Genomic DNA, 12,148 nt, shown 5'->3' with positions numbered 1-12,148 from the left:
GGGTGGGGAAGCTCCCCCTTCCAGGCCTCCCGCTGTGGGGGGGAGGAGGCGCCGCCATTCGGATCTGCACTGAAACCCCCCACCCCTTGGCAGGGACTTCGCTCTCCTCCGCTAGGCTGGGCTATGGGCCGCTGGTATGTGCGCCGCAGGCTCTCCAGTTATTGCTGTGCTCTGGGGACTGGAGCCCCGCCATCCCCTCTGCGGGAGCGGGCTGGGAGCGGTGCCCTGTTAGTGTCCGGCCCCAAGGGTGCCCCGTTAGGGGGTCAGCTGCCATGAGACGGGTATAATGAGGGTGACCAAATAGCAAGTGGAAAAATCAGTACAGGGGTGAAGTGGGGGAAATAGGCGCCTATATAAGACAAAACCTGGAATATTGGGGCTCTCCCTATAAAATCAGGACATCTGTCACCGAGCTCTAATAGAAGCATTTTCCAAGAGGTTAGGTAGAGACCTCACGCTGATCTGCCCTTACAGCCCAGCTGCTGAGGCAACCCACCCCATCGCCTGTTCTCTGGGTTGGGGTCTCAGACACCCCCCCACACGCACCTCAGCTCCTGGGCTCAGAACTAGCTTGTCCACATCTGAACAAGTTTCTCCAGAACCTCCCTTAATGCCTGCACTCCTACTCAGTCCCCTGCTCCCATCTCTTTTCCCCGGAGACTCCTAGGGTGGGTTCTCTGTGGGACCGCACTCCCTTCTGTTTGGAGCAGGCTTCTCTCCTTTACAGCCAGGGAAGGGGCGGGGGAGAAAGGGACAGGGCCCCTTTGTGAAGACCATGCGGAGTTGCTTCCCACACTGAAACTGGAGCTGCAGGCCCTGGAGCCTGGCAGAGCCTCTGTTAAAGGGATAGGTTTCAGAATGGTAGCCTTGTTAGTTTGTATCAGCAGAAAGAACGAGGAGTACTTGCAGCACCTTAGAGACTAACACATTTATTTGAGCATAAGCTTTCAGGGCTAAAGCCCACTTCATCAGATGCATGCAGTGGAAAATACCGTAGGAAGATATACATATATACACACAGAGAACATCTTCCTACGGTATCTTCCACTGCATGCATCTGATGAAGTGGGCTTTAGCCCACGAAAGCTTATGCTCAAATAAATGTGTTAGTCTCTAAGGTGCCGCAAGTACTCCTCGTTCTTTTTGTTAAAGGGATAGGCACCCTTCTGCTGCCCTTTGCCAACTGGACTGTGCGGAGGTACTATCATGGTACTGACACCTCTATCCTGTCCAACTAGTTGCTTCTAGTCTCCTAAGAAAAATGTATTCAAACTGCAGCAGACCACCTAGATCCCATTCAGTCCTTAGCCCAACTCCCACTGGAGTGTCTGGGGCGGTGTCCATGGAAATAGGGACTCCTATATCCAATCCCAAAACAAATAGGCCTCTTCAGTATGCTATCCATTCCTCAAGTCCAGCTGGACCATTTGGTTTTCTGCCCCTTCTTAGGCATCAGCTGGGGACATCCTCCTCATATTGTAAATTCCTGACTCCCAGAGCTGAGGGTGACAAGTTAGAATTATGTGCTGCAGAAACTTCCACGACTCCTGTCCTTGCTTAACTGTGGCCACTGATCTTGCATTTGGGCTTTCTAGGGCTGAGGAGTGGATATGTGGTGGTGGGGAGGCTGAGAAATATTTATTTTGGAGGAGTAAGAGGAGCAGTTCTTCACAACCTACCTGTTTTTACTATCTGGTAACTGCATAAAACCCCTGGGACTATCCTCTCCTCTTTAGCGCATCAACACATATGGAATGTTGGTGTACTGGGTGCTCACCACCAGATTTTGTGTTGCCTTGAGAGCACAGACCATCCATGGCTTGTCCTTACCTGTGGCAGAAGGGGTCAGACTCCTCAGCAGAAACAGCAACAAGTGCAGGTATCCTGGCCCAAATGCTTTAACCAGTTTGTCCACTTTCTGTGCCAACTATGTGGTTTTTTTTGTTTTTTGTTTTTTTGCCTGTTGCACTTCCCAAGCTCGGAGACCTTTTTTGTTGGGGGAGGTGAACTTTAGTACTTGTTCTCTGAAATTCCCCCTGAGCTCCTGAGCATCCTTTTCTCTCCCTCCCCTGCCCTAAAAACAAAAATAAATCTCTACCCCAAACAGAGGTTTTCTGCCTTCCAAAACAGAAGCCAAACTAGAGACTCAATGAAGCTCATTAGGAACTATTCCACTGCCAATCTAATGAAGGTACTATTATAAGTTGCATACAAAACCCTAACATTCTTCCACCCCACTCTGGAATTAAAATGTAGCTGAGAAGTAGTTAAGTCTTACAAAGAGCTCAGATACTTTTCTGTTTGTAATAGGAATACTCTCTGCAGAGCAGTTTCAAGTGCTAAAATTACTAGAGCACTGGATTCTTCTGTCTCTGGGTGTGAGCTGATCTCTGGGTGGGGTCAAAATGGAATTCCTTCCAGTGCATTTCACAACTAGGTACACCATGTGTCAAAGGATTACCTGACTATGAAGCATCAGACATTCTTCACTGACAAACTATCACCTAGAAGATAAACCAACAGTCTGTTTTTGTTTTGGCAACTCCTTTATTCCTAATATCTACTTCAGCAGAAGAGATTGTTCCCTGAACCATCCTCTTGTCTTCTTCCAAGCAAAAGTTTGAGGAAAAAGATAAATGTGGGAGTGACTGGCCTGCTGTTCTCCCCACTCTGTGCCTGCTGAGACTTTTACCTAAGAGCTTGCTCCTGTCTGTGGCTTGTCTGCACTTGTTCTTGTGAAGATTGTTTCCTTCCTTTCCTATGCAGTTAAGAGAGGCCTAACATCTCTGAGAGCCAAGCATAGGGTTGACCTCTCTTGCCCACTTAGGACTCCATTATGCAGTGCCAGCAAGTGAATGGTTTGCCAGGATTTAAGATGGGATGGACTACACAGGATTGTGGACTCCGTCAACGCAGTACAGAACTCCGGGGCAGGTTGTTGGCTGGTGAGTGGCCATTAGTGTTTTACGTATCCAAGCCATACAAGTGTGAAAACATTTTCAGTGAATGGAATCCCCTCATTGGGAAATGTCATGTCTGGTGTTCCTAGTGAAGATTCAGAGCCTTGTGTCTTGTGCAAGAGCAGCTAAAATCCTGTGTGCTGGGTCTGGATGGACACAGGCTCCAAATTCTACTTCCTTACTCAAGGTTGTCATACCATCTGATACTGTCTGCCTAAACAATAATGGTGATGAATAATCCCAGAAAGAAGGGCAGGGCAGGACTTTAGTATTTACAGAAGTGGACCTTTCTGAATAAATCATTTATTACTGCTTACAGAATGGTGAGTGTACATGGCACCATAAAGGGGGAACTGTGCAGACAGAAAAAGACTGCTCCCAAAAAATCTTAGTCTAAAGGCCTTCACAATAGGATACAAAACCGAATAAGAAGGGTGTCTAGTGAGTTGTGTGTCTGGAAGTCTTTATAAAAAATGTGACTTTAGGAGCCTCTTTAGAGGAGAGGAAGGAGGCTGGTGTGCTTGAATTAAGAAGCTGTTGCAGGATGTCTAACTGCTCTACACCCTTCTGCAACACACTTGTTCTCCTAATGGAATGTCCTAAATGCTGCCTGTCTTTCTGTGCTGGTGAAGTTACTGCACTTATAAAGGGATAGTCCTCATGCTGCAGAGAGTTTAGTGTATTCATTCCTGTGATTAGTCAGCTTTGTTTCACTGATTGGTACAATAGTTTCAAGCTCCCTAGAGTTGTGGGCTGAGGCAGCATATGTTACTGGCCTCCTAATCATATTTTTGTCCTGTAATAGTTCCTTCTCTCCATGAATTGCACTAATGGATTGAACCTCCCAGACTCTTGGGAGGCAGAGTATTATCTAGTAGGTGCCACTGGGGTATTGTAATCTGCCAAAGGTGACCTGCAAGAGACTCCTGAGAGGATTTAAAAACTCCTTTAGCCTTAGAAACATCAAGCATATCAAATCTGACTTCCTGGTTCACCTTGGTCTCCTTGGAGATCAGAGGATGTTTATTTTCAGTTCATGCATCTTAATTGAAGCAGTAGGGGTGTTTTTAAATATCTAATAGATGCCCTTTTCCAAATACTAGTCCTTGAAGTTGTTAATGAACCACCCTCTTCTTCCCCACAACTTAAAAAAAAATCCTTTCCCTCAACCTTTCTGTTGCTCAGTTTTCTCTCGACTCTTGTGATGTCATTTATTTCTCTAGTCTTCCAATCACCACAGAGTCTTCAGGGCAGATGAGTTAAATTTCAACTCTTAAACACACAAATCAGGGAACTTCTGGGGCAAAAAAATTCCCAGGCCACTTAATTGATTAGAAAGAAGCAGAAAGGGATAGTTCCAATGTTCTCTTCCTTTTCAGGTCCTCTTTAACACTTTTTGTGATGCCCATACTAACTGATGCTCTTCTGTATCTTTTCCCTTAACTCTCCTGAGGTTTGGGGTTGTGCCTGAGAAACCGAGCTGATGCTATGCATAAGCAGACTTAGGCTATGTTTACACTGACAACTGAATGACAAAACTTTTGTCCTTCAGAAGTGTCAGCGCTCCCCGCCCCAAGACAAAAGTTTTGCCAACAACAAGCGCTGGTGTGAACAGCACTCTCCTGCCGACAAAGCTAACGCCGCTTGTTGGGAATGGAAGTTTTTTGTCAGGCGAGCTGACAAACGGGCTACATTGTGAGTCTTTTAGCAGCTCGGCTGTAGTGACACAGCTGTGTCTCTAAAAACTGCATAGTGTAGATATAGCCTAAGCAATTGCTTAGGTCCCTGAGCAGCTCAAGGGGGGCCCCCATTTGCTTTTTAGTGTGTTTTTGGGGGCCCAAAAATATTCCTGCTTATGACCCCCAATGGGCTGGCACCCCCCCGCCGAGGAAAAAAGATCAGGACATACATCTAATTGAGCTCCAATCCAGACTAGATTAGAATGCCCTGTATGCTCTGCCAGAGGAGAGTTTGCTTTCCCCTCCCCCCTTTAGAGGTTTAAAAACAAACCTGACACTGCCTCAACCATAGTCAGCTACAAACCCTTCAAACTGCATGCCTCCCTCATTAAGTTATCCCTTTGTAGTTGGCCAGTATCTTTCATAGTGGTACCTTCTTTTTCAGGGTAGGCCCAGTCAGAGGTGATGCCAAACTCTACCTATTTCTTCCTGAGGGGGCTCCTCAGAGGCCAACGGTGGATATCTGAGTGGGTATCTCTGGCAATGGCACCATTATCTCATTTTTTCATGTAGCCTCCCCCCTAGGAGACTGTCACTGAGCCAATGCCTTATCCATGTTCCTTGTCAAGATACTAAAAGCACTGAGATCTGTTTTCTACATTTCTGAGAAATTGGGTGTGGAGTAGAACAGAGGTTCTCAGGACAAATTATTTGGTGGCCTTAGGGTGCGGCCACCAACTTTTGCTTGTGGCCGCTCTCACACTTTTTCCTAAAATACTCAATTAGCTTTAGGAAAAACAAATAAATATGCACATATACATGTCCAAATCATTGTAATTTATTTATTACTAGCTAGGAAGTCTGCTGTGAAAAGTGATACTTGTATGTTTGTTAATATCACTTTTCACAGCAGACTTACGCAGCACTGGGAAGTGTGGGGACAAAGTAAGCCCTAGATGGGGGATAGGGGGAGGTGCCAGAGGCAATGGGGTGGGGCAGAGCCTGAAACCCCGGGGCTGGAGCCCAAAGCCTTGCAGCCAGAGCCTGCTTTTTTGCCACTGCCGAGCTGAAGCCCAAATCCTGAGCCCCACCCCCCGTTGGAAAGATGGGGAACTTACTGGCTGCCCAACCCTTGCTGGAAGCTCAAGCAACCAACACCAAGACAGTGCATCCAGGAGCACCGGGGTGGGGGCAGGGCTGCTGCTCCCCCACAATCACACCCCAGGAGGCTGTGGCTACAAGAAAAGCCCCTGGTGGCCACATGCAGCCACGGTGGCCGCATTTGAGAAACACTGGAGTAGAACACCATGGTACCAGCTAGCAGGGGTCTGGTTCTGTAGGCAACAAAAGGAATAAGTGGGATCTCAGGATGTCCCAGCCTCTCCTGGTGGACTGGTTTGCTGGGAACCTATCTAACTTTTCACCCCCTGTAAGTAAACTTTTTAGCCTAGAGGATTAGAAAGCCAGCTGGGTCACTGCAGGCAGCATACAAGCTGATGGAGTTTCCAGTCACCCACTAGCTGGCAGTGATTATTATGACGTTGCACTCCATATGTTTTATGGAAATATGCTTATGAGTATGAATATGATGTAACTGGAATATGCTTTATGCAAAAGGTCTCTTGTAAGGTATCATAACAAAGGTTATAAGCTACTGAATATATTCCTCCTATTTGTATGCATGTATCCTTGTCTCTGAAGCTAGAAATATGAAGTAAAACTCTGAGGTCCTATTGTAATTATGCAAAGTGTGGGCCATTAATGGTGGTTTAAAATCTTGATGGCTCCCATTGGCCCAGACAATGGTCATAAATGGTTTATTTACCTGAAAACCTTCCTGTGGGCCAATCCAGGAAGAATGGAGACTAGGGGGTCTTACAGTGACATGTGACCATGTCACATGATGCTGGAATCCATCTTAATCCTTGTACTTTTCCATTGTGCTTGTCCCCACCCCATCAGACAAGAGTCCCACCTTGTGCCAAAGCTATAAAAGGGAGTGGAGCAGGACAAAGGGGTCTGCCAGTCATGAGAGAACCCCTTCTCACCACCTGAGATGTGGGCTGGAACTAACAAGGACTGTACCAGCAGAAAGGATAGGGCCCAGATTAGGAAGGAGACTAGTCTGTGAAAGAAGCTTATTGGAACATCTCTAAGAGTGAGATATTACCTGTAACCAGTTTCTTAATGTATTAAGCTCATGCTCAAATAAATTGGTTAGTCTCTAAGGTGCCACAAGTACTCCTTTTCTTTTTGCTTAGACTTGTGTGTTTTCTGCTTTATTTTGCTTGGTGACTTACTTTTGTTCTGTCATTAGTTAAACCACAATTTATGAATTTACCCTATATAAGCTTTATACAGAGTAAAATGGATTTATTTGGGGTTTGGATCCCATTGGTGTCTGGGTGCTGGAAACTGGTAACCTGCTGAGCTGTTTTCAGTTAAGTCTGCAGCTTTGGGGGTGTGGACCAGACCTTAGGCCTGTGTTGCAGTAGGCTATCATGTCTGGCTCAACAAGACAGGGTTCTGGAAGTCCCAAGCTGGCTTAGAGGTAATTTCAGCACGTCAGATGACCATCCCAAGTGGGTCTCTGTGACCTAACCCGTGACAATGATATCAATGGTCTTGAGTTTAATTCTGCCTCTCCCACTGATCTGTGTGACTGCCCTAGTCAAATCGCCTCTTTACTCTGCAGATGGAGATAGTACTTGCTTTCCACACAGGAGTGCTGTGGGTACTGGTGAACTTGTATGCCACATTTACAGGTGGCTGAAAAATGGGGCTTGGCAACTTTCTTTTTTGTGCTGCCTCTTCTAAAGCAGAACCCTTCCTGTTGGTGTGCATGGGGATGTGGCCCTTGCTGTGTAGAGCTCAGAGGTGGGGCTTTCTGCATGCTTTTTGATAAGAGCCTTATGGAGGGTTGGGAGATGTGTCATAGCACATTTCTCATTTACAAAACAGTTAACTTTAGGCACTCCTGGATTCATTTCCATCTTTGTTTGGTCCTCTGGTATTTTCAGTGTGCTCTTTGCTCTGTCCTTGCTAGTGCTAGCCTTGCTAGAGGGGCCTGCTCCGCAGGCCTGGGCGAAAAAGCCTGGTGTTGGCTTTGAGTGGACTGGAGGGTGCTGTGCCAGTGATCACAGAGCCTCGGAGATATATATACACACAGATGCTCACAGAACCTGTCTTTTTCAACTCCACTGTGTGCTGTGTCGCCTTCCAAATGGAGGTGTCTGGGCTTATGAACTGGACTAGTGAGCGCTTTCCAGAGAGGAAGTACTCTAGTCTTACTGAGAAGTAAGAAGGGTCAAGGTGGCTCCATCCCAAATGCAAAGAGAAAACTGGTCTCTCCAGCTGTGGGATGGAGGCTTGTTCAGAAAGCCAAGCAGAAAAAGCTTGGATTGTACTAGAGCTTCCCAGTGTCCTGCTGGCATGTCAGGCTGGGCACTGAAAAACAAGGGCAAGATTCTCTGCTCTGGGAGATGGGCTGGGAGGGAAGAAGCCACATTTCGATGATGCTAAACAGCTGAAATATCTTCCTGAAGTGTGTGCTTCTCAGAGATGTCTGTCCCATTCCCCTGTGTCTATTCTGATAGTTAGGAATCTGCGGTGGATGGTGACACCTGGGATTTAAATTGATGTTTACCCTTCAGGCTGAAGACTCTATTTCGAAAAGGTCATTGGGCCACTATAGATACTTTAAATGGGGAGGCAGATTCTATTCCTTGTTTCACTCCCTTTGCACTGTTCAGGCAGCATGAAGATAGCAAATAACCCTTCTGACCTCCCTGAATGGAGCTCAGTGTAACAATCTTGGTAGGAGGAACATGAGAGTTTGAGTATTTAAAAAAAAAAAAAAAAAATTAGCCCAGTTGCTAGGGGCTGCCCCTGCTCAACCCTGCTGCCTAGGCACACTTTAGGGAGTACAACCCTATAAATGCTCCTAAAGGGCTAGTGAAGATCTCAAGGGGCAGAGCAGTGCTGAGGAAGTTAAATTGGCTCTTCCCATGGGATGGAAGATGTTGTTATGAAAGCTTTTTGTTTGTTGGGTGTTCTCCCCACTCCTTAAACAAAATATGCTCCTTTTTGGCATGCATGATCTCCAAGACACTATCAGCCCTGCAGAATGGTGCTGTGTGTAGCTGTTGGTCTATAGTCTTGCCTGTTTGTATGGCTCTGAACTCTGTCTCACCCCAACAGTTGCCTTTCATGTTGCTTAGATTTTCCTCTCCGAGGAAGTAATTGAGTAAACTAGTTCTGGTGCCAAAAGTGTGAACAATGAACCTGCACATCATCAAAGCAGAGGAACTGACCACAACGTTAGTAAAGCCACCAGGGTGTGTGACCCCTCGCCCCGCCCTTCATTCCCTCTCCCTCTTTATACCAGCTCATATCCCCCCCCAGAATGAGAAATCCCAGTTTCAATCCTGTCTTGTGATCCTGCGTTTCTTTAGGGGTTGTCCTGTGCTCTCTACCTTTCTGTAACCTGCAGAGGAGAAAATAGAACTCTGAGTTGTGCCGGGAACCAGGTGAACTTCAGGAAAACCTTGGTGTTTTGACCTCTTTCTTCCAGGCTGTTGTCTCCATTGTGTGAATGTTTGAGAGAAAGGTGCACTTCAGTGAAAAACACACAGGTAGTAAAATCAGGTGGTGCCAGGCAAAGCCAATCCCCTCCATGATGTAATTGCTGATAATAGGAGGCGCAGTGCGTAAAGGCTCTCTGAATTTGTTAGGGCGTGACACAGTCACAGACTTGGCCTGAACAACAAAGTAATCCCTAATGATAAAACCTCCAAGTGGCAACTCAAATGACAAATCAGTGTAATGAGAAGCAAATGGAAATAGTTATTACTTGGAGGATGTAGTAGAGGTTACTTGCATACATGGATGATATAAAACTGAGGTTATGGGGCTGAGAGTGGATTAACGTGCAGTGAAATTTCCACATTGAAGAAATGGGCAAAAAAGACTTGAGTCCATTTTAAATAACTGTGTGAAGTCTAATGAAGACTGAAATGCCCAGATCTAGAATGGGACTAACCAGGCAGTGGTTGTTGTGGAGGATTATTTGAATATAGTCTGTGTGCATAAGGCTTTTCAGTACATAAAGATCCAGTCCTTGCCCTGATGGTCTAGCAAGGTGACTCCATCTCAGTGGAACATTTGCCTTCTGGAATGAATAGGAGTTTCCAATGTAAAAGCAACTACAAATTATTCTGCTCTACCTGGCACTTGTCAAGCCTAGACTGGAGCACTCGGCTCAGTTTGGAGTACCTCAGTTCATAAAACAACATGAACAAACTGGAGAGTTCGTAGAGCAGTATCACCAAGGATAAGCTTTTTATTCAAGGGCTGTATGGAAGTGGGCAGATGCTGCTCACCCTGGTGGTCAGAAGAGATCCCTTTACTGCTCTTAGGGAGCTCTGTTACAACATTATCCTCATTAGTCAGTGAGTGTGGACAAGCCCATGGATTTGTGCTATAGTAGGAGAAACGTAGGTTAAATATTGTTGGGGGGGAACGCTCTGGAGCAGGAGCCAGTTGCCAAGGGGGAGAGTGACAACCTTTCCTGGAGCTAGTCAGGGTTTGGTTAGACACCCGCCTCGGATAGTTTGCAGATGAAATCACTCCTGTCACAATACAGAGAGACGGAAGATAACTCACTTGAGATCCCTTCCAGCTGAAATGAGTTTAGAGGCTGGCATGAATTCACTGGCAAGTTTGATGCTAGCTGACCCTGATTGGTAGGGGTGGGAAATGCATGGGATAGAAGCAAACAGCTAATTGTCTCTTTAGCTCAAACAGTGTGGTTGCATGCATGGAGGGTTATTTGATATGAGCGAAACCCACTCACAGTCAGAGAGGGGGGAAAACAGGTCGTGGGTGGCATCTGGGAAGCAGCATGACTGAGTGGTGAATGTAGATGTGGGGCAGAAACCATGCTATTTATGGTGCTATGAAAGTAGGGAGATGATAGTGCAGCTCTTTGAAGCCTTGATGGCACAGTTCTGACTGAGCTCCACTTTGCAGATGCCCACCAGGCAGCTGTGTTTGGGACCGCGTACTGGATCTGTGTGCTTCTAAGGTCCCCTCAGTCTGGGCAGGGTCTAGCCATAGCCTTTTACTCTAGCCTTGTGGGAACACTTTCCAGGTGCAGACTCTATCTGGTACCTCTTTTTTTTTTTTTTTTTTTTTTTTTTTTTAGGGAATGAGACCTTATGGGCAAGCTGCCCTGGTCCTCCAAGACACCCCAGTTGCTCAAGCACATCCTCCCCAGAGTTCCACCCTCATGGCTACTCTGGTTTAGAAATTACTCTGTAGAGTCTGTGTTACTGCTTCAGCATATCCTGTGTCCCTGAAGGGTGAAACTATAAACCAATCATACTTCTGTTATAGACAACAGGAGATCTGCGGAAAAAATAATAAACACCTGTACACAGTTCCCTCCCTCAATCCTCACTACGTTCTTTGGTTTTGGTAGTGCCTTCAGGGGCTGCAGGTCCCTCTGCCTGGACCCCACTCTGGTCCTGTCTTCTCTTCCTGGTCATGGATTCTCCCCTGACTCTTGCAGCAAGCTGTTTTAGGGGTTCTCAAACTTCATTACATTGCGACCCCTTTCTGACAATAAAAATTACTACATGAACTGGGGGGCAAAGCTCAAGGCCTGGAGCCAAAGCCCTCGGGCTTCATCTTTAGGTCTGGGCCCGAGAAAGTCTAATGCCAGTCCTGGCGATCCTATTAAAATTGGGTCATGACCCACTTTGGGGTCTCAACCCACAGTTTGAGAACCCCTGCTTTAGCTTGTTCGGGTTAGACAGTCAAAAGGCTCCCCTGCTCAGCAAACATACCCCTGTTTTTAAAGTAATAACCCCTGTTTTTAACAGCCGCTTTTAACACCTCTTGTCAGGTTTTTCCTTTCAGCTGGGGATTTTCAGTTGCTCCAACCCTACCCCACCCCGCTCCAGACAGTTTGGGAAGGACTATTTTCGCCCAGACTCCAGCCCTCCTGTTCTAGGCAGCTTCCATCTGAATGGAAGACCATTCAGATTAATGACTGTTAACTGTTGCATCTCCCTCACCCTGGTTGGGGAGATAAATTTAAAAAAAACTGTGTGAGCAAATGGCTGAGTCAATATACACTGCAGCATTCAATGACAGAGAAATTTCAAAAAGTCAACCAAAATTCATAAATTTTACACAGACAAATTTCCCAAACTGTCACACCTGACATGGCTGCCCCTGGAATAACTGGTGCAGCTCTTGTCTCCACAACTCAGGAAAGCTGTGGAAAAGGCAAAAGTACCACAAATCCAACCCAAGGATAGCAGGAGAGACTGAGACCAAGACCTTGTCTATACTACCACTTTACATTGCTGAAACTTGCATTGCTCAGGGGGCAGTTCACACACTCAGTGCTTTTACTCTTGCCTCACGGGGGTGGTTGTTTTTTGGGGGTGTTTTTTTTTTTTTTTACAGCTCTGGGAGAGCTCTCTCCCAGTGCTGGTGCCA

At 46.4% G+C, this 12,148-nt stretch overlaps 1 protein-coding gene across 7 annotated transcripts in view; it reads left to right on the top strand.

Annotated features, from left to right (window-relative positions):
- Positions 1-12,148, top strand: part of PACSIN3 (protein kinase C and casein kinase substrate in neurons 3) — a 38,974-nt gene that overhangs the window by 654 nt on the left and 26,172 nt on the right. The window contains exon 2 of one of the 7 annotated variants that reach the window (XM_073348246.2): positions 2,828-2,945. The exons of the other annotated variants lie outside the window; for them this stretch is intronic. The gene's annotated coding sequence lies outside the window, so the exon portion shown is untranslated. The remainder of the gene's footprint in view (positions 1-2,827; positions 2,946-12,148) is intronic. 7 annotated transcript variants of the gene reach the window in all.

This window comes from Lepidochelys kempii, chromosome 6 (assembly GCF_965140285.1).
Source record: "Lepidochelys kempii isolate rLepKem1 chromosome 6, rLepKem1.hap1, whole genome shotgun sequence".
In the NCBI taxonomy this organism is placed as follows: domain Eukaryota; kingdom Metazoa; phylum Chordata; order Testudines; family Cheloniidae; genus Lepidochelys; species Lepidochelys kempii.
This window is presented reverse-complemented; position numbering and strand designations above follow the sequence as displayed.